The sequence below is a fragment of the Photinus pyralis genome, unplaced genomic scaffold (genome assembly GCF_008802855.1).
Source record: "Photinus pyralis isolate 1611_PpyrPB1 unplaced genomic scaffold, Ppyr1.3 Ppyr1.4_LG1, whole genome shotgun sequence".
NCBI lineage: Eukaryota > Metazoa > Arthropoda > Insecta > Coleoptera > Lampyridae > Photinus > Photinus pyralis.
Window position 1 is genome coordinate 39,591,740 of NW_022170249.1, and position 23,111 is coordinate 39,614,850.

At 35.8% G+C, this 23,111-nt stretch overlaps 1 protein-coding gene across 1 annotated transcript in view; it reads left to right on the plus strand.

The window, feature by feature from the left end:
- Nucleotides 1–2,075: 2,075 nt before the first annotated feature.
- The window catches only part of LOC116170367, a 631,383-nt gene continuing 610,347 nt past the window's right edge, over nucleotides 2,076–23,111 (plus strand). The window contains exon 1 of the mRNA XM_031486726.1: nucleotides 2,076–2,121. The gene's annotated coding sequence lies outside the window, so the exon portion shown is untranslated. The remainder of the gene's footprint in view (nucleotides 2,122–23,111) is intronic.

Sequence of the window (23,111 nt, forward strand, 5' to 3'; positions counted from 1 at the left end):
TCGGTCATGGATGTCTTTAATGCGTGCAATGATTTTGTCGTTGTTGTTCTGCTAACCGTTGTTCTCCGTCAATCAGTTTATGGCCGGCCAAGGCAGTGTCGAAGCTGTGCGTCTCCTCGAATACGAAATTCTTTCCCAAAATTAGGACGTTAGGGAGTAACACCAATAGTTTCGTGTTTTGAAGTTCAAACGGCACAGTTTCTCCTCAGCCTGTGAATGATAAAAAGGAGTAAACTGAACTTTTACGCGGTACCGTTCACAAGGATCAAAGAAAAGTTGACTGGACACCATTGTCACAAATAAGAAATTGTGGAGTTCCATATACAAAAAATACAGAATCCGCCAAAAGGTGTCGTTCCATGCTCCGTCAGCAGCAAGGCGGCTATAGAGAGGCCCTTAATGTCTCAGTACCTGTACCAGTGCCCGATTTTATGGAATCCGCAACATATTTCTAAATTCTTTACGGAAGAGATAAGAATTAATTTTCTTAATAACGTCCTACTTTCCAGTATCTTCGTTAACCTCCTTTAATTTTGTTCGAATAGTTTTTGACCTCTTCCAAAAGCACGGATTTTTCTTGTACAATTCTACAATAGTTTCATCATAATATCTTCATGTTTCTTCTAAATTCATTTTGGAATTACAGGCATACACACAAAGGTTTACCTTCGAATTTGCTCTAAAAATAAACCACCAACGGATTCCCTTCGTCGCGTCTGGAACTAAACGCCCTGTCAGTCTGTGTATGGGATCTATAACCGGCCGGTACACTCAATAATGACATCAAGACGGCCGTTATCTCTCTGGTAATAGCGAAATAGGTACTGCGCCTAATTAAGTTGATAACGTCGCATGGGAACACCCTGGTTATCTTACACTCTCGAACTGGGCTGGTATTGTTCACCGTGAGGTACCTGGAGGACCTTCCACAATTACTATCTATATAAAACAGACACCTCTAAATCCACAAACGCACGTACCTCTAATTACACGAGAGGGCGTAGAACCCAAATAATGCGAATAAAGGTGGCGAAATAATTAACTTACCAAGGAAGGAATCAGCAAATCACTTACGTGTCGATAATCTTATAAATCCTCCAAGAAAAGTGGACATAAGTGCTTCCGCGCAGTACGAAAAAGAAGCCGGAAGATGGCATTAGTTAAACTTAAATAAAGCCAGCGACTCTCAATCAACTTAAAGTTAAGAATAAATCGTTACAAACAAAAGTACTATCCTGCTAAAACTAATTTATCTCTGCATAGCATATTCTTATCTTCTTCTAACTCATATTAATAATTTACAGATGTGAAACAACAAAACAAACTTATCTGAAATATGAGTGTTATTTAAAACACTCGATGACAACAGCTTAACGTTTTAAATTCATAAAGTGGTGCTCCACCCTGGAGGTTTTCCAGCATAGGAGATTTCGGGATATTGTACTAGGAGTGCCAGTAGGAGCTGATCCTGAACATAAACAACGAATAAACAGAGATCATACCTTAGCTTTAATATAGGTAATAACAATATCGAAAGTCGGGTACAATTGTATTTCGTGTAGTAATGACGGAGGGGCGCGAAGATTAAACTAATGCATATTCATAAAGCGTCAATTGGTTAAAATTATGTTAGAGGTAGGTTTATAGATTATATAGAAAAACAGATAAAATGGCCTCAAGATGATTGATTGTACCTTGCGTAAAGATGATAGCGTATCCTCCTTTGCGGCTAATTTCTATTCCGAAAGCACAAAACAAGCAAACATCTTGAAATCCCTAGACGATAACGTTATGCTTTCGGTGAGGGTTTTGCTTTTAACCGGTGTTTTACCTAAACTAAAATTGCCGTTTGTTCAAGAAGTTGTTTGTAGATAGACTGCACTTTTGAAGTTCAATGCATTTTCAATGCATACGAGTATACAATATTCATAAGCCTTTGTAATGTATAAAGAGGATAGGTACTTCAAAAATTTTCCTAGCATAAGAATGAAATATTTTCAACGCGTGTAATTTGTCCCTAATTCCATTTGTTGTTTCAGGTTTGTGAAAATTTCAATATTGGTGGTGGGAAACAATGATTGCCCTGGCAATTCTATAAACTCAAACATAGTAGGAGTCCAGGTCAGTATTACTTCTACTTGTGCAATCTCATTTATAAAATGCTAATGAGTTCGAGATGGTTATTGCACAGATTAATTACTCCGCTAATTACTATCGCAATAGTTGTTCCGCCTGATTACCGAATGGTGACCATGTACGTCTCACCCCATTAGCTTCGATCATTTATAATGAAATAAACCGAAAGAGAATTTTTTACACAACTTTATAATCGATATTTCTTTATCGGTGCAAATGGTAATTTCTATAGTAATACGACGTTCCCGTGAACGTCATTACCGCGCACTCACAGGTTGAAGCTAATTAGCAGTATTGTTCTAATTAATCAAAACAACCTGAATAGCGTAAAGGATCCAAATGGGATGAGAAGGTCTGAAAGATGATGGAAGGTCCGGTTGTCTAAGTTGTCCAAAACCTCACTGATCGTGCGAAAGGTACGGCAAATGGAGCAAATGGCAAGAGCTGATTAATTTAGAACACTATCATTATTATTTTTCAAAGCACAATTTCGTTATTAGCAACTAATTGCAGAACTTTTGAAAATATAACAGGTACGGGAAATATGGGAATATCGACCACGTACGGGAGAATTACAATATTGTGCCCCAAATTTGATTAAATAATTACACAACATGTTAAATATCCCTCTTAAATGATTTGCTTCGTTAATTCGTGTTGCATTTGCTACACGCTTTCTTTTGGTATGTTTTAATTTTTCTTATTCCATCTTCTTCATTTTTATACGGCTTCCAATCCATCTGACATTATTGAGAATAGCTCTAAGCGTCAGTCAGAACGGGCCCATTAATTTGGATCTTTTCTCACTTGAAATCTGAACGAACCAAATGAAAAACTGATTTCTTCTATCAAATCCAATTCTAATGGGTTCAGAAATGGTAAAATACATGCAATACAAACCGCTTTAATCTTTAAGAACATACAACCCAAATTTTCCTTAATACTTGGATCGATTACAGGTTACGACGATTTTTCTTAAAGATATACAATACAACCCTTAAATTTACATAAATAAAATACGTTACCTCATACAAAAATGCCCTTCTGCAGATGAAGACCTTCATACAAAAATATGATGTAGATGGTCTTCCTACAACGACAATGATTCGGAAAGATTAAGCTGAAAATTGGAACTTTCCTCCGACAAACTTCTTAGATAGATTATTTGGTAAATCTGTGTCTACTGGGCGTAGTTTCTTCCAATGGCTAATCCCTGTATTGATTGCAGGAAAGCAAAATTTTATTACCCTGTTGTAAACGAGTTTTGTAAAGGTTCAAAATGTTTGTTGTATTACCGTAAAAGGAAAATGTCCACCACGCGAGGCACTTTACTTTCATTAATATTTTTTCCAATGCATGTGTTTAAGACCACTTTTTTATTGTGAATTCTAACTGGTAAGGTCAATCCCTTTTTAGCGCTTTTTTAAGAATTAAAAAAAATGTGCTATTGTTTGCGTTTTGTCCGTCCGTCCGTCCGGACCCACTTCTACCGTTTTGAACTACTTCTAGGGGAATGGTCCTAGAGTCCGGGAATTTTTTGCAGTAGGTGGTAGCCTATACCTTGAATTTGTGACAGACGGACATTAATTTCCGCTGTCTAAAAGGGGGGCCCCCCACGAATTATTTCCTGATATGATGTTTTTGACAAACGTGCATAGCTTTTACATACGACAACCAATTGGTTTTAGATTTTTCATACGCATGCCTTTAATGGTGCTAAGTAAAACTTTAGGGGGNTGCTAATGAGTTCGAGATGGTTATTGCACAGATTAATTACTCCGCTAATTACTATCGCAATAGTTGTTCCGCCTGATTACCGAATGGTGACCATGTACGTCTCACCCCATTAGCTTCGATCATTTATAATGAAATAAACCGAAAGAGAATTTTTTACACAACTTTATAATCGATATTTCTTTATCGGTGCAAATGGTAATTTCTATAGTAATACGACGTTCCCGTGAACGTCATTACCGCGCACTCACAGGTTGAAGCTAATTAGCAGTATTGTTCTAATTAATCAAAACAACCTGAATAGCGTAAAGGATCCAAATGGGATGAGAAGGTCTGAAAGATGATGGAAGGTCCGGTTGTCTAAGTTGTCCAAAACCTCACTGATCGTGCGAAAGGTACGGCAAATGGAGCAAATGGCAAGAGCTGATTAATTTAGAACACTATCATTATTATTTTTCAAAGCACAATTTCGTTATTAGCAACTAATTGCAGAACTTTTGAAAATATAACAGGTACGGGAAATATGGGAATATCGACCACGTACGGGAGAATTACAATATTGTGCCCCAAATTTGATTAAATAATTACACAACATGTTAAATATCCCTCTTAAATGATTTGCTTCGTTAATTCGTGTTGCATTTGCTACACGCTTTCTTTTGGTATGTTTTAATTTTTCTTATTCCATCTTCTTCATTTTTATACGGCTTCCAATCCATCTGACATTATTGAGAATAGCTCTAAGCGTCAGTCAGAACGGGCCCATTAATTTGGATCTTTTCTCACTTGAAATCTGAACGAACCAAATGAAAAACTGATTTCTTCTATCAAATCCAATTCTAATGGGTTCAGAAATGGTAAAATACATGCAATACAAACCGCTTTAATCTTTAAGAACATACAACCCAAATTTTCCTTAATACTTGGATCGATTACAGGTTACGACGATTTTTCTTAAAGATATACAATACAACCCTTAAATTTACATAAATAAAATACGTTACCTCATACAAAAATGCCCTTCTGCAGATGAAGACCTTCATACAAAAATATGATGTAGATGGTCTTCCTACAACGACAATGATTCGGAAAGATTAAGCTGAAAATTGGAACTTTCCTCCGACAAACTTCTTAGATAGATTATTTGGTAAATCTGTGTCTACTGGGCGTAGTTTCTTCCAATGGCTAATCCCTGTATTGATTGATTGCAGGAAAGCAAAATTTTATTACCCTGTTGTAAACGAGTTTTGTAAAGGTTCAAAATGTTTGTTGTATTACCGTAAAAGGAAAATGTCCACCACGCGAGGCACTTTACTTTCATTAATATTTTTTCCAATGCATGTGTTTAAGACCACTTTTTTATTGTGAATTCTAACTGGTAAGGTCAATCCCTTTTTAGCGCTTTTTTAAGAATTAAAAAAAATGTGCTATTGTTTGCGTTTTGTCCGTCCGTCCGTCCGGACCCACTTCTACCGTTTTGAACTACTTCTAGGGGAATGGTCCTAGAGTCCTGGAATTTTTTGCAGTAGGTAGCCTATATCTTGAAGGTGTGCCAGACGGACATTAATTTCCGCTGTCTAAAAGGGGGGCCCCCCACGAATTATTTCCTGATATGCTGTTTTTGACAAACGTGCATAGCTTTTACATACGACAACCAATTGGTTTTAGATTTTGCATACGCATGCCTTGGGGGGGGGGGGGGGGTTAACACATGTTCTACTCTTCATGGTATTCTAAAGAAAGGTCTCATCGAAATAAATTGGTTTGTCTCAACGAAAGGAATTAATTTCTATCAACCATATCCCACCTCCTCGGCCTCTAATCGTGATCGGGTATATTCCCTTATACCTCAAGAACGGATTGTCGGAAGAGGGTACTCACAAAGGGCGATTGAGACGTCTACAAGAAATATATCCATTGGTGATGTCAAAACAAAAGCTATTTCGTTTACAAAAATGCGCTTTATCGGCACAACAGTTGTGCACAATTTATACTTGTTTGTTATTGTTGCATATGTGCCGGATAAATAGTCCTTTGTAGCAAAAAAGGCGACACCGGCACGTTTAATTCTCAACTGAATACGGTAATAATTTTACGCGGCGATATTTTGCCTACCCAACTGCTCAAGTATTTTATCGTCTTTTCTTTACACAATAATCCCTTTTTTAGCGTTAGAATTAATTAATAGATACCCGCAATCACAACTTGCTTTTGTGATGCCCGAAAGACAGAAATTTTCACCCTGGCATTAATCCCGCACGAGCTTTTTCCGCTGTGCGAATCGTAAGACAAAAACTACTAATCTGAACCAGACAGGGGATGCGCGAGTAAGCCAGGACCGAATTCTTTTTATTTTTTTTCTGATGCGCGATACACTACCGTGATTCAATACTGAAACTATCAGAGAACAAATTTACTTTCGGACTACAGACTGCTTGATCTGGTAATCCGGACCCGAATCAATGCAAAAAAAATATAATTTGAACTGCACAGATGATCGGGCTGTTAGCCCAAAACGGAATTAATTAAAAACTCTCTAGTGATCCCCACTTATTAGCTTAAAACAAATCAAGATGAAAACTTTATGATCTCCCCTCGTACACTTCCGGTATCTGCTATAAAGAAACGCCCCAGTATTGTCTTAAAATAATAATTTGGGAGGCGCGGCAGTCTCGATTAACTAGATTCGAATGTATACACAATTAATTAATTAATTGACAATTACAAAAATTTATTCCAAAACACAATAAAACAAAATTAAAACGAAATCCTTGAAAGGAAAAAAGCTTACAAAGCTTTGAACATATTACCCCGTACGCAAGTGGTCAACAATTAAAGTGAAAAGTGAGAATATTATATACTTAGCTCTAACGGGTATAAATTGAATTTAGAACCATTTTCATCAGCCATCAATTTCGCAGGAACCAATTTTTACAGCTTCTGGTTTCAAAGACATGATTTCGGCAATTATTTTACACACGCTAACATATTAAAACAAAGTATTCTTTATTGTAGAATCAAGATAAAGAATTAACCCTAAGAAAGATGAAAACCATTACTTATCGTGAGATATAACAGTGTAATTAAAATACCCCTCAAAAAGGAAAGCGGCGCTGTATGTTAAGCTCCAAAGCAGTTCCGTTTTTGTCTTCCGTTTCCTGTTATTTATATTTGGCGCACTAATGATGATATCGTTAGAAATATTAACGTAAGGTGTACGCAAACAAGTACAGGATCCCCCACGTAATTTACGTTTGATACTTGGGAGATTTATTGGGAACTAATTATTGAATGTTTGTGGGTTGGCTGCATAATCAGTAAGTATAATATAAATTTCAAGGGTCGGTAAAAAATGTAAAATTGGCAATCATTTATAATTAACTTTCGTCCCAACGAAGGAAGTTTATGCTTCTATATAAATAATAGTCGTTATTTTATAAACGTGCGCAAGAATAAGCGACCTACACTAACGAGATTTAAATTGCTGTTGAAAATGTTCACTCAATGAATACAACAGCGTCTAGTTATTTTTCTTGTAAAACAGTTCATTACCCTGGCCATCATTTCTTTCCGTCCGATTACGCATATCGCAATGTTGACGCATTCGCGTTAATCGTCGCTAATTCTTTCAATTCAATTGGACCGATACCGTTCAATAAGTCATTAGTAATTTGCTACAGTAAGATTTGTCATTCAGGCCGCAGAATGGTAGTCACTTTACTTGGCTAACTATTAAGAAATGTCACGAGTTACCTTCGTTCAATCAGAATCAATTAATCGTCAATTAATTCCCTTGAAGTTATTAAAATTTCAATCATGATCTAATAACGCGATTATAGCGCCGTAAATAATTGTTATCGAACAGTTTTCCGTTTTCCAACCCAGTCGAAAGCTGAATACGAAAAATTAAAGGAACTGCGACTTTGGGGTGGTGGTCTCTTTATTTTAAGTGATTCCAGAAACCATAGAAAAAAGCGAAAGCCGAAAGCTTTCGGATCACCATGCACCCTTACAATGGTCCCTGCAAAATTCATCACCTTTTACTTCCAATAAACTATTTTTACGGCTCTGGGTTGATTTTAGAAGTGTAACTGAGAGAAATTTCATTCCAATTTAATTTATTAGTTTTACACAACAATTGCGCGGTTGGAATTAGAGTTTAATCAACAAGCCATAATGAATTAAAAATATCACCGGTTACAATGCCGCTTGAAACTATAAATTACAGCATTGATGTACAAACAACATTACAATACATGTTCGTAGTTTCAGTGTACTTTTCCGGTTTACTGCCAACGAGAGAATTACGGAAACAACGTAGTCATTACACAAAGCTGCAAACGTTCCTTAATGGTAGTTGTTGACGTGTTAGACACATATTTCTATTCAAGTTTTCCATTGTACTCACCACTTTCACCCAATAATTTAAAGACGACATTTGCTCGGGTTCATTTTCAGCTTTCTCTTTGAAACGTTTAATTTAAAAGAAGTTTACATTACTCCCCTTACGTATTCTTTTTCTTTAATTACAGTTGCGAAAGAAAATACGGCCCCTACGCAAATTTTTTTGTTTCATTTTTCTCTAATCTCCGCCGATCTTATTTCCGTCTTCGTAGCCTTTACGCGGAAAACCTTTTTTTACATCCTTTCACCCTTCGCTTTCGTTATTTAGGCGTGGATGTAAAAAGCGATTCCATATAATCGTATTTTTACGCGCCAAAGGGTTCCACATCCATCATGTTTGCATGTCGTTGAATTATGCCTTACCTATTATTTGTGGCAAACAATACACCAATCGAATTACGTTGCTATGAATAACGATAAATGACAAAGAGAATGGCTTAAAAGTTTATTATGTACTGCTATGTGCAATGGCAAACGGTCACTAAAACCACACACAAGCACCTGTCCAGCTATCCCACTGAACCTCTACCACTATTTTTTTTAAGTAAAAATTTTGATTACCTACTTAAAGATTTGCATCGAAAAATCTCAATAAGAGTTTAATTTAGTTAATACCAGAAACTCAGCAGCCTTAACCGCTCTCCGACAACTCCAAAGAATTATTTAAACAAATTTTAATTAACACCTAACATAATCCTGAGCACAAATGTAAAATTTATTATGAGAACTCTTATTCTATTCGACACAAAACTAATCAAGTACATATGAAACAAATTTATTCGACAAAATTAATCAATTAAGCTATTAGAAAAAAATGGCACTCAGGACCCGAGAACAAATACCAGGCAACAAGCGATCGATTGAAACAAATTAAATTTAGTTTTAATTACCTTACAATTAATAATTCTATGCTATGCTTTTTCTCGCCTGCTTCGTCTATTTATTGAATCCTCCCTTTCTGTTTACTGGAATTTGCGTCTTCTATAAACTCACACCTATGTTTCCTTACGACAAAACGAAACCCCTACTTATCTACAAACTAATTAGCTTACCCAGCGATAACTAAAACTTCTTATCGCAATAACCGGATTTACAAGAGATAACTTTTCTTAACTTTCCTACTGACCAATAAAAAAACAAATTAAAAGGCGATTATTTAAACTAAAATTAAACATCCATTAATTCTAATGCAAAACATTGATCTGGAATTCAAATGATATGATCGAATTTGTCCTTAATCTAAATTAGCGACCACATTCAAACTTTCAAAGTTTACATTATACGATATGACCCATCTTTACTGTATGTGTGGTGATACTTCTTAGACAACTTTGGTTAACTTGCTTCTGCTGACATTTATTATAAAAAAACGACCTAAGTCTTCAACACAACAATCTGGGCAAACTGCCAGAGATTTAGCGTAAACAATTTTACCGCAATCTTCCCCATCGTCTCCACTTACGCCGAAATAACGCGCACAACATAAAACGCCTTGTCTCTTCACAGTGCGTTAATTAAATTTCGCCCGATAATAACACTTCTTATCGCAAACAACCAGATGCCTCACATTGTAACGCGCAATTTCACGTTTTATAATTTATTTATTTATTTATTTATTTATTATCCCTCTTGTTCTGGGCCCTCAACAGGCTCGCGACCAATTACAGTGTGACCCGCATAATGCTTTTTAGAGGTGCCTCTGCAAAAGGTCTTAAGTTGTTCTATACTACTCCGGTATTTACCTTCCGAATTAGGAAAACTGCAGGAAAACCTAATTCGGAGTAGCCGGCGGAATGCTCGAAACTAGTCTAAGGTAATTCCCATCTCTGCCACAGATGAAAAATTCACCTCAACCCAGGTTCGAACACCTGACCTCCGGATTTATAGTCCAACGCTCTACCACTGAACCATAAAGCCGGTCAATAAATAAATACAAAAGCGATAAAATCAAAACAAGAAATATTACGCATTTACAAATAATTCTAAAAGGAAAAATAGACACTGAGATAATAAATTCAAGTAAAATGTCCTTATTCAGATAATCCCCCAGATTTATTTAATAAACTGAAAATTTTACAGGGTGTCCCGTCAGCATTTTTGGTGTTTAGACCACAATACATCTACATGTCGTTCATACAACAATAGATAGAGCTTCAAATAAAAAGGTAATTTTTTGCAGTTATTCAAATAGTGTGCGAAAAATTAACTATAGATCCAGAAATATTAATAATAATTAACCATTATCGACAATCAATAATGTCGATAATCGATGGTATTGCCAACATTAATATTGATAATTATCGATAATCGAAATACCATAAACGATAATATCGATCGATCGATACCAATCGATATTTTTGATATTACCGACAATCGATAGTAAGTTTCTATTATCGAGCAGCCCTAGTTATGATTGTCAAGGTAGTAAAATTAAGATTCGGTATTCTTACGAGATGGTGCCTACGAAATTCTAGGAACTAAGGAATGAAATATAAATATTTTTAGGAACAAAGGTCATAAACGTTCAAAAGAATCCCAGCATAATTTATTTGTAATGAAGCGTCCCTAACAGCTAATCTTCAAACTCAAGGGAGAGATATTAAATAGATTGGATTTGAATGAAAAAATATTTAAACTTCCATCACTTCCTTAAATCCTTAAATGGACACAATTTTTCAAGGATTTTGTAGTAGTAGGTCATAACGTGATGTCAATCGAATGTTAAAATGAAACAATACAACTCCGTCAGCTTTCATGTTAACATACAGTTTTTCAATAATCAAAAAAGCCCCACAATGACTTTCAACACCAAGACGTTTGGAATGAATGGCCATAATTTTTGTGTGGTTCTGCAGATAAACTGACTGAACGTTTATTTTAATACTGCTCCCTTCACACTAAGGGAGAACCTCTTCTCTCCATCACTCATCGTGATCTCGACAAGCTCACCAATCTACCAAATAATTAAAATTTATTCTTATAATTAATTACTAAAAAGAGTTAGGAGTTTTTAACCATGTTGTGTAGATAGTTATGTAAGGATAAAAATTGGCGTCTCATTTGCATGTATCGATAAATAGTTAATTTATAAAAAGCGAAACAGTTTCATTAGTTATCTATTAAATCGTCTCGTGCCAATTAAATAAATTAATCCGACGAGAAGAACAAATTGAATGTAGCAATAATTAATTAGTGGAAGTTGTGGTTATAGATTTTAATCCGATAACATTGACTTTTTTCTTCCCATTAACAGTGTACTTAAGATACTTTAGTTAAGCGGAACATCGAAATTCTTGAAATGCTTTAACGGTTACATCTTCTCGTTACGAAGGAGAACAGTAGCTATGATAATCATCCATTTATACACGAAGGAGAATTACGAGATTACGATGGAAGAAACGGTTTCTTTGGCCTTACGCAACTGGACTTGGCGGCCATGCATCTCCGGGTTGAATTTGTTCTGCATAAGTAGTCAGGGTAATAATTCCGTGCGTGCATTCGAGTTCACAAACCAGATAGTGCAAGGCCAACAATGAAGAAGATGTAAGCTACACCATATAATTACTTGGATTGGTTCAAATGGCAGCTGAAAATAAAGTCATCAAAGACAAGTTGTTATTACGGACGCATCAGATAAAACATATCACTAGCACAAACAGCAATTAAACGATCCCACGGCCAAATACCTCTAATTAAAGAACGACTTATTAATTTCATGAATTATGTTTCCTACCAAAGCGCGGCAACTTATCATTAGACCCCATTATAAATTAGAGCTACAATAGCAGCTGGAAGTTACAAAGAATGCATTGCCTTTAAATTACCAACGCTTGCGGATTTTCTGCATCTGGTTAAGTATTTGCTCTTACATGAACAGGTTGTACTTACTTTTTTTGTCAAATTTAATATAGCGACTGTTCCAATTTCTGGTTGTGCCCTCTTTGTTTATTTGTTTCAATAAATTGGTACGCGGCGTCTCTTCCCTTTTCGTTTCTTTAATTGTAATCGTAGGTTTGATGTAGGGAGTGGACGTAAATTAATTGTTTCCAAGCTTATTGCAGCAAACGTAAAACCGATTTTATTGTCGTGTTGTTAGGTAGTAAAAAGGTCATTCGTGCAGAATTGGTATCTACAGAGTTGCTAAACTAATGTATTTTCAATTTATCGACTTTTATACGGGAAGCTATTATCAATATTGCTATTATGAAGATATTCCTTTATAGAACCTATTAGCACTTTTACAACCTACGTTTATTACTCTTGTGATATTTATAGTTACTGCACTGCAAGTTGCAATGCAAGTCGTCTTTGAAAAACGGAAACTAAGTTGTTTTCTTATATCTTCGATCTTCGGGATCCATAAATCCCAATTCATATGTTGAGACATGAGTAGGAATGCTTCAGATGAAGGCGGCTAACGATACGGACAAAAAAATTGTAAGGCGCCGAGTGAACGATGATGGTAAATGTCGCGGAAACAATTAAACCTGAAAGAGAGTACACAGTGTCTACAATTAAATTTGCACCTACAGATCCACCCCTGAACTCCACATACGACAAATATTTCATAGTGAAATCATTATGAGGGGAGGTCCTCCACTCGCACGATCGGAGGTCGCGGAAAACTTGAGTGACATGAGGAGTTTCAGTTGTGAATAGGAAATCCAGCATCCCGAAGAAAAACACACTGTCGATTCAGAGTGGGAGCTGTAAACTAAGTGGTTAAATCTAATTCACACAAGTATTATAGAATGTATCTTTCTAAATCCTTCAAAAGGTAATAAAGAACGAACGTGGATGTGACGCAATCTTTCCGGAAAATATGACGTGTTTTGTTCTAGAACATTCGCGACCACTCGGGAATACTCGAGTTTACTACATAACCAAATCGAATTGCGTTTCAGTTTTGTTCCAATTTCGCCGTGGAAGTAGTAAATAGTTCGCGCTGTTATAAATTGTATATAATAATAATAATAATAATAATAATAATAATAATGACCTTTATTCACATATTATATACAAAAGTAACAACACAAAAATGAAAAATAAGGCGTAACGATATATCAAATATATAATAGTGAAAGGGTGAAGTTCAGACTAATTGGTCTGCTCTTCCACTTTACCCCAATATACACTTCATTTTTTTATGGCGAAATGAGTGATGTTTCTCTTAAATAAAACGGTATACCTGCGTTTGTTAAAAAAATGTGAAAATGAAACTAATAATAATGTAGAAACACAATAAAAAAAAAACTTAAAGTGTTAAAAGAACTGGTTAACATTGGATTTGACTTCTATAAAGTAAAAGTCGCGTTTGTGTTTTAAAAGGCTTCAAGGAAAGATTTTTGATAAAAGCTGGCAACGAGTTGTATTGTTTTGCAATTTGATAAGAAAAACACCCTTCGAAAAGATGATACCTATGAGCTGGAATAGTCATAAGTCCTTTGTTACGTAAATTGAGATGGTGTACGTCTGTACGGAAAGTAATTTTATTATAAAGATACTGTGGTTTATGAGTTAAAACGATTTGATGACACATATACAAAAAGTGAAGGGAACGGCGATTTTCCATATTCAACCACTTTATTTCAGACATCTTATGGGAGACATGATCAAATTTTCTCAAGCCGAAAATGAACCGTAGACAAGAATTTTGCACTCGTTGTAGTCTTTTCCTGCTGATTCCATCCAAGCAAGGTCCATATACACAATCTGCATAATTAAAATGAGATAGAACTAGCACATTCATTAGTTTTACCATAGATTGGTCTATGGTTTTACTTTGGTATCAAAGTTAAAGTTGTATCTGTGGATATACAAAGATTTTAGACTGCTGAAAGCGCGCTGAATGCATAGGTTTATATGACTTTTAAAACGAAGATCGCTATCCATGATTAGTCCTAAGTTCTTGTGTTCCGTTTTTATTGGAATGGCGTGATTGCCAACATTTAGATAAATCTGCTGCTGAACATTGTTTCGGTGGTGAGCCTTTCCGAACACCAGCGCTACAGATTTAGACGGATTAATAATCAGGGAGTATTTTGTGGATGTTTCAAATAAGTTATTTAAATCTCTGGTAAGTTTATTTAAAGCAAGATCTACGTCAGAAGGTGGAAATGAGAGATATAATTTGTGTATCATCTGCATATAGGTGATGTTTGCATGTATTTATGCAATTTGGTAAGTTAGCAGTGTACATAGTGTAAAATAAAGGGCCGAGTATGGAGCCCTGTGGAACCCCCGAATATATTTTCCTTTCTGACGACAGTGAGTCTTGAATTTTTACTCTTTGAGTTCTATCTGTTAAAAAGCTAGTTACTAATTCCAACGCGTCTTTACTAAAACCAAAAAAATGTAAGATTGAAATTAGCAATTCGTGATCCAACATGTCGAATGCCTTAGAATAATCTACCAGGACATTAACAGTGAGCATATTGTTATCGGTTGCTGTAATGATATCGTCCACAATGCATGACAACGCTGTAGAACAACTATATCCAGTCCTAAAGCCCGACTGCATAGGCGGTAAAATGTCGTTTTCATCCAAAAATTTCCTGATTTGTATTTCCATTGCTCTTTCTAGCAATTTGGATAACACTGGTAGAATGCTTATAGGTCTGAGATCTTGTAATGTGCGAACATTTTTACTTTTAGGTAAAGGAATCACGTGTGCTACTTTCCAAGCATTAGGAAAATAGTTTGTCTCAAGGCAGCAATTAACCACATGCAGTAGATAAGGCGACAGAAAGGGCAGACAAACAGTAATCATTGAATTACTCACCCCGTCAGCGCCTACAGAGTTTGTCGTAATTTTTGAGAGTATCATAGCAATATCCGATTCACTAATGAGAGTGAAGCTAAAAGGATTTAAGTCCTTGAGTTTACAATTTGTATTATAAAAATTTAACAATTCTGGATCAGGTGAAATTTTATGAGCGGTAATAGAGTCACAAAAATGGTCATTAATAAGATCAGGGTCATTAAAGTCAGAAAGCAAATAATTTGTTTTGTTTGGGAAAATGTTCATGTCTCTCAGTACCTTCCATAAATCGTTTTTATTTTGCCCGGTCGCAAACGTGTGGAAATAGTGACGCTTAGATTGTCTAACAGCATTAGTGCATAAGTTACGAAGTCGCTTGTATTCATTCCAAGAGCTAGTATTTTTGTCATTTTTGAACTTCGACAGACTTTTATCTTTTGAATGCATAAGGGCTTGTATATAGTCTGTCAGCCAAGGTGTTTTTGGTCTAGTAAGTCGGACTTTCTTAATAGCATATTTATTAAATAGATATAAAAGGTTATCGCTTAAAAAACGTACTTTACATTCCACATTTCTTAAATTGAACAAACGATACCAAGGCAAGACCTGTAATTCTGCAACGAATTCATCATATTTAAAATGTTTAAAGTCGCGATATACTTTATATGTGCTTTGCTTCGTGAGATGGTTACATGATAACGTACACCAAACGAGTGAATGATCTGAAACCGCATCCATAGGCAAAACACCGCACTCCTTTAAAAGATCCGGATTAGAGAGGATAATAAAGTCAATAAGAGTGCCCTTTTTTTCTGTCACCATAGTAGGCTCTGTGATTACCTGCATACAACCATAGGTATTTAGCAAATCTAAAAACTTTAGAGATTGAGCGCTCTCATCCAATAAATTTATGTTAAAATCACCAACACATATTAGATGCTCGCAGGCAGGAACCATCAAAGAAAAGGTATCCTCCAACGTGTCGCAAAATTCTGGAAAATACAAACGGTTAGCTCTGTATATAACTCCAACTGCAACTCGACTATTACGAATTGTTAGCATTAACCACAGTTGCTCAAAGTAAATATTACTTTCTGTCTCAATTATTGTAAAATTTAGGGTATTTCTCACATAAATACCTAACCCACCTCCAACCCTTCCTTCGCGATCCTTCCTAACAAACCTATAGCCATCGATATTATAAGCATTATCACAGATATTTGAATTTAACCACGTCTCCGATAAAGCAATTATATGGTTATCTTGAGTCGCTACATAATCTTGAAAGAAGTCAAACCCAGTGTTCAGTGATCTGATGTTAAGGTGAGAGATTTTTAAAGACATCGGCTAAGATAAAACTGTAAAAAAATAATGCAACATTAAAACATACACGATGACTCTACAAACATTTCAATTCAACGCAAATTTATTTTATAGATTACACGATGCAAGAAAACAACTTTTTATAAACAAGAAAAAACTAGTTATTATATTTGAATTAATAGAGATAAAGAAAGAAAAAGCGTTCGCTTTCAAAAAAGAAAATTAAAGGCCAAAAAAAAAAACTTTTATCTTTAATAAACACCGCAGGAACGTTGGCTAAATGCCAGATGCACACGAGATTAGTTCGGATTTGTTGGAGACTCCTTTTTCAAATTGTCTATATCGGCCGCACAGTGTATTGGATGAACTTTGTCTTTCACCTTAGCGTAGATGTTACCATCACGAGACCAGCAATTACGGAAACCTAACAAGTTTACTGCTTTAGATAACAGCAATTGTCTATTCTTTGTTAGGTCCTCTTTAATAGTAATTTTAGAACCTTTAAGAAGCTTACGGCTCATTATCACTTGACGTTTGGCGCTATGAGAGATAAATTTCACAATAATGGAACGATGTTTATTATCTGCAAAACTATCCGGTTTTCCGATTCTGTGGCAAATGTCTATATCATTTTTACCCACATTTATTTGTAAATTATTAAGGACACTTTCGACTTTGTCCATAATTATTTCATTACGATCTTCTTTAACGCCGAAGATCCTTATGCAGCTTCTGCGCGAATACTGTTCCAAGTTATCAACCCTCTGCATGAGAGTATTATTTACGGACTCCAACTCCGTTATTTTTTTATCATACTTGTTGATAATTAAATCAAACTTATTATTCAAAGTGTCAATACTTGCTTGTAGCGACTGTATCGCTGAGCTCGGAACTTGATTTACAACATTGGCGTTGACCTCCAGAAGCACCTCTTTGATAATAAGAGAAAATTCTTCTTTCTGCGCCTTCGTAAACACCATGATGACACTTTTCAAAGTAGATTGTAAAAGCACAGGTTGTGAAAGTACAAAGATGGCACAAGTTTGAGTTAAAGAACGGCTTTAAATGTTTATAAATGAATGTATTGTACGGAGCCGCCAACAAATACGTTTACTCTACTCAACGCGCGCCATTGAACATTTAAGGATCATATATGTAAGTGATAAATAACATTTATTTTATAGCATATGTTAAATTGGCATTTTAATAGGTTCGAGTTCATACACAAATAGTGGTTACACTAGAAAATTCCATTTAAACGTTTCACAGTTACAAAATAATTAAATCGAGTTCTACGAGAATGTTTTTATTTGCGATTTAAACTTAAACTCGTCCAATTTCTAGAAGGACGCAGTTCTTATTCAATACCAATAGAAGAATACTTTACCTTACTTATACGGCGTCTAAAACTACCTCTGGGGTTGTCCAACCATGGCAAACTGGATAAACCTCTAAATAGGATTCGAGGAATGGAGCCAAAGCCTGTTGAGACCCGTCAGCAGCTGTGTGAGGTGATATCGTACCTCTCCGTGCTTTGGCTGGTCCACGCTACCAGGTTCGGAATCAAGGTCCATGATTCTCGGCGCTACCATATCCCCTGCCATTCCTCTTATTTTCCGATCTTAGCCGAAAATAGACTGTTCTTACCAGGACCCGTCAGCAGCTGTGCGAGGTGATATCCTACCTCGCCGTGCCTTTTGCTGGTCCACGCTACCAGGTTCGGGATCAAGGTCCATGATTCTCGGCGCTACCCCTGCCATTCCTCTAACCTCATTTCATTGCTCCACTGATCATACTTGCCGTTAATCAATACCTCGGCGGGGGGAATCCTAGCTACTACCATGACGTCTGTGTCGTCCTATAAGCGCTGGACGCAGGTTTCCTCCATATGTGGCATAAAGGATAGGTTTTTATCTATCCGCACTCCCAATATTTTGATCCTTTACTCGCTTCCGAGCCTTTACCTCAGTACTTCTACAATTAGTATTCGCCTCATCCCGGTGACCATGCGGTTAAACATAAATTTAAAGTCCATGCGTCTACAATCTACATCCTTGAGGATTTGGTTTGTGGTAATTGTCTGTAAATGTTTGTAGTTTATTGGTTTCGTCTATATTTGACTCTTGTTTGATCCGTTATATCCCATTCATTTCAACTTGTCTGAGTATATATATACTGTATCGTATGCTGATGCTGAGTTTCGCAACGTATAAGAAGGCTGGAAGTTGCACGATCTTTCGTGTACTAAATTGTATATTCTGCTTTCTTCTACCACCGGAAATACTTTCCTTGAACTGTTGCTGACCAACGCGAAACCCCTCGGGAGGATAAGAACGCTGCGCGTATTAAGGATAATACGATGGCGCATGTAAACAGGATGCTAACCTCGCGTTTGCTCCATTCAGAAGCGGTAATGGAAGGAACTTTGTAATTTTCCTCTCGTTAAGATTTCCTATGAACATATTGCTTTACCTTTAACCTTTTACTTAAAATACGAATAGTTAGCGTAATGAGCAATAAATGATATGCACATGGAAACTCTTAAAAAAAAAGAATAACACAACGCGTTACGCAAGACATATTTAACTTTTAAAAATCGACACAACATTATCCATTTTACCTAATTTCCATCTTCAATAATAAGAAACTTCAACCGACTGTATATTCTACGAACACGTTTGTTTCCAATAAGTTTAAATAAAACATTACTTTGTATGCGAACAAAAAACACTTTCTAAAGTTTTAGGGTTACAATCCGTTTTAAAACTTTTTCAAGAGGGCACATCATTGGGCAAAACATTCTGCTGCAAATCATTAGATCAATCAAAGTCTTTTCTTGTTCGCGATAAATGTAAGTATCTAAATATACCACGAATCATTCCTTTGCGTTAATTCAAAGTGATACTCTTATTATTTTTTCAATTAAGAGTGCACTAAATACAAATTTCCCAATACACTGTAAGTTTTAGTAGAGTTATATCTTCATAAAACCCGTGTGAAAAATCGTGTATTGGCAATAACTCAGTCTAATTACCTTCATACGCTTAATAACAAATAAAAGTTCACTTTTATTTTACTGTGTACCTCATTATGAGAAACTGCAATAATTGATCCCGATCCCCCACGGGCAGAGCGGATAGACCAAAGTTTAGAATCGAAATAATCCCAAGTATTGTCGCTGCGATGGTTCTTTGCTAAGTTTTACTCATTGCTGTTGTCTTCTCTATACAGCAAATGTTGTTAAGGTGGCATTTACAAAAAGTGCAAAAGTTGCCTTGCGATTTCCTCAATAACTTTGTTTCGAGGTAAAAAAAATGAACTTCTGTTAACGACCGATGGTTGCTAAAGGTTTAAGCTTGTGAATAAGTTAAATTTGATAACAAATTATTATCAGTGTGTGATAAAAATGGAAGATATATATTTTATATGGGAGTTTTTAAAGAACTTCTTTCCTAAATAACGGCGTACAGGAATTAGCTAAATGATTTTTGTTTCATGCAAATGTCGGAACATTATATAGTTGAATGAATGTTATTTCAACTAAAATTGTATACCCGGAAGGAAGTTATTGGGAAACAAATTTCCACTTTTTCAATGTAAACGCCACCTTAAACGTGTAGCCGGGTTACACACTCTTATTTTATTATTTTGTGAACAATTCACTAGTGAACATCTCGAACCGTGTGGCTACTAGGGGAGATTTGTTGCATTTTGTCGATTTCTGTGATTAACTTTTCTTTTATTATTTTTTCTTATGCCTCCCACTAGATGATTATATTGGCGCAATCTGCTGCCCACAAAAATACGTCTATGGGACCCGGTTTGTTGAGGGTGGGATCATCCAAGACTTAATTTGTCAACCGATTGGTGTCGAATGTGCTCGAATGACGTGACCGTAGTTGGACGTTGATTTTTGAGGTTGTTTTTGGTGGATCTGAGACCTCCCTAACCCACTGAATTCTGCAAATACTGCTTGCGTGGGCAGCCTTAGCAATTGCGCTACCTGTTCGGTTATGAAGGACGCCTGGGAAATTTGATCCATCAATACTCGTAGAATGTGGAACTGGCTAAAACCGTCTCCGATTTTTACTAATGATGTAGCTAGCAAGACTTCTTTACAGCAGCTCCGGCGTCCATAGCTTGACTCTTGAGGTTTCTTGTAATCTTTATGCAATAGGGTGGGGTGCTGGAATTGGCATATCCTGCAGCGTTGAACCGAATAGCATCTGCCGTTGGAACTGTGGTCCATGCAATTCAATTTCAACTTCAACTTCTTTAATAAATCCAGTAGCCTGTGCTGTTTAAATAACAGGAGTTCTTTGTATACTCTTCATTTGAAAGTTTGTTCGCTTGCTCCAGTATTTTTTGTACCTCCATCTGTTATTAAGTAGATATTACATCATTTCATCACAATTTCATACCCATAAAAATCGTATAAATGATAAATCGTCCTATTGAGATTTTTTTTATTGACCAGGACCTGGGATCGTTGCTTAGTTCCCGAAATTAAGATTGGGATATGTTAAATTTGCGAATCAAACTGACAACGGCAAGGAGGAACTCTTATAGCAGTAATAAAAACGTCTCTGTATTGTCCTTTTTATATATTACCACGTAATAGGAGCACACAACACATGCTACTATTTGGATTGTTCAAAACCGCTCCCTTCTCCAGTCACACCAGAAAACACAGTAGAACACATAATACTTAGGTGTATCTCCTCTATGTGCCGGTAGATTGGAAAATACTGCAAGTATACCGTAGGACAACCCATAGTGTAAAATGGTTTAGATTGTTCGAGTCTGAACCAAAAGAGTTCTTACTTTGGTTCACTGTGAATTCCTCCCACCAATCAGCTTTTTATAGTTATATCTATCCCACAGATATGGAAAAAATATCCATAGCCATATACACCTGGGAAAGGATTAAGCGATTTTTTGGAAGAGCATTTATGATCGAATTCTATCTACGCCCACATTCCAGTTAGAATTTACAAGGTGTGTTACTTATGTAAACTGCTGTTTGATAGTTGCTACCAATCTTAAACCCGTCTCGGAGCCATTGCAGATCATATAACGTAGTCAGAAGCCTACGAAAAATTTGTCCCATCTTTGTTTTAAAACACACGGATAAAACACACAGATAAATCATACCCATAAGTATACAAGTCAACGATTTACTCTACCTATATCAACAATAAAAACGCCCACCACTTTGGTTAAAGTGAAAATAGGGCATTAAGCATACATATTATTCTTAATTACGGTTTTCTTTTCTAAAAGCACTTGTCTTTCTTGAAAATTACAGTCGGTTGAAACACTTATGCAAACAATACAACTAAGATTTAATTTATGAAGAGGCATATATTTCATTTTATCTCTACCCACTTTACAAAACTTTATAATTAGAAGGTGGGACAAATTTACATTTTATTCTATGAGTAATAGAAACGTCCCTACTATATAATTAAAGAGACAAAGCTGAGCGTTATTTTATTGTAATTCGTAATACATTGAAAAGAAAAAGTGCTGCTCAAGAATGAATCCCATGGCATTTGCAAAACTCAAAATCAAAGCTCTTGTTTCGATGTTTTTTTCCAATAGGGGAGCGAAAGTAAGATAGCGGCCTTTTTTTACGTAATTATCGAATAAAATATGTATGCTTCGTTACAGAGGTGACTCGCGTGGTAGAAGGGGTGTTTAAAAATTCAACGTATTTTGATTACACGTTGTGCGCTAGAAAATAATTCTTTTAACCCAGGTTAATGTATTCTCTCTAGCAAAGAAATGCCGGCGGTAGTTTATCACACTATCGAAGGATCGCTCGAACGGATTGGTAATTTGTATAAAGGCATGTTCTTGCGTTATTTACTACTTTCTACAAATCGACTAATTTAAAAAGAGTTAGCTCCAATAATGTAATAAAAATTCTAATTTCTACGTAGTTCATATTTGTATTTATATCTATTCTCCCAGCGTTATTTTATTTGGTATCCAGCAATTTAAACCTCTATAATTGCTTTATATAAACAAGCGCCGCTGGATTTTTCGCTCAGTTTGCATTTTAATAGGCCATCTACAACTTTTAATAGATATTATGGCATATCATAAGGTTTTAACAAAGTGAAATTTTAGTATCGTATTCACGTGGAGCTTGAAAATCAATTTCCTGTCCGTCCAAGGGATAATATTGAATTGCAATAGAATCAATTTCAATTAAGTGCTGTAATTGAAACCAGCATGTTCAGGTTGCAGGTATATGACATGGAAAAGGGAGATGAGGCGCAGTCTAATTTATTTTTGTAATTATTAAGTTGTGCACCTTGAGTCGAATTGTCGTGTTCCTTCCGCCCAAAAATGTTAATTGCGGGTGCAAGCGTAATAAAATTCACAATGAACTGAGATTACCACAAAACTTAATGGGTCACTGAATTTTTAATGATCTCGGTGGAATTTATTTGGAAATTAATTCACGTTTTGGTGTTGAAATTTATTTACAAGATTTATGATGTTGAATTTTGCTCGCTTAAAAAACCTCGAAAATGTTGATTGATGATATTAATATTTGCCTTTACTTTGTCTTATATTTGTATTAACATTAATATTTCACTATCATAAATAAAAAGGCTCCAGCCTACCGCCGAATACGCCACATTTATGGATTATAAATAATTTATTAACAGTATATTATTTAAAAAAAATTCATTCTTACAACTCCGACATTTATTAGTAGAAGTTCGCGCATCTAATACTA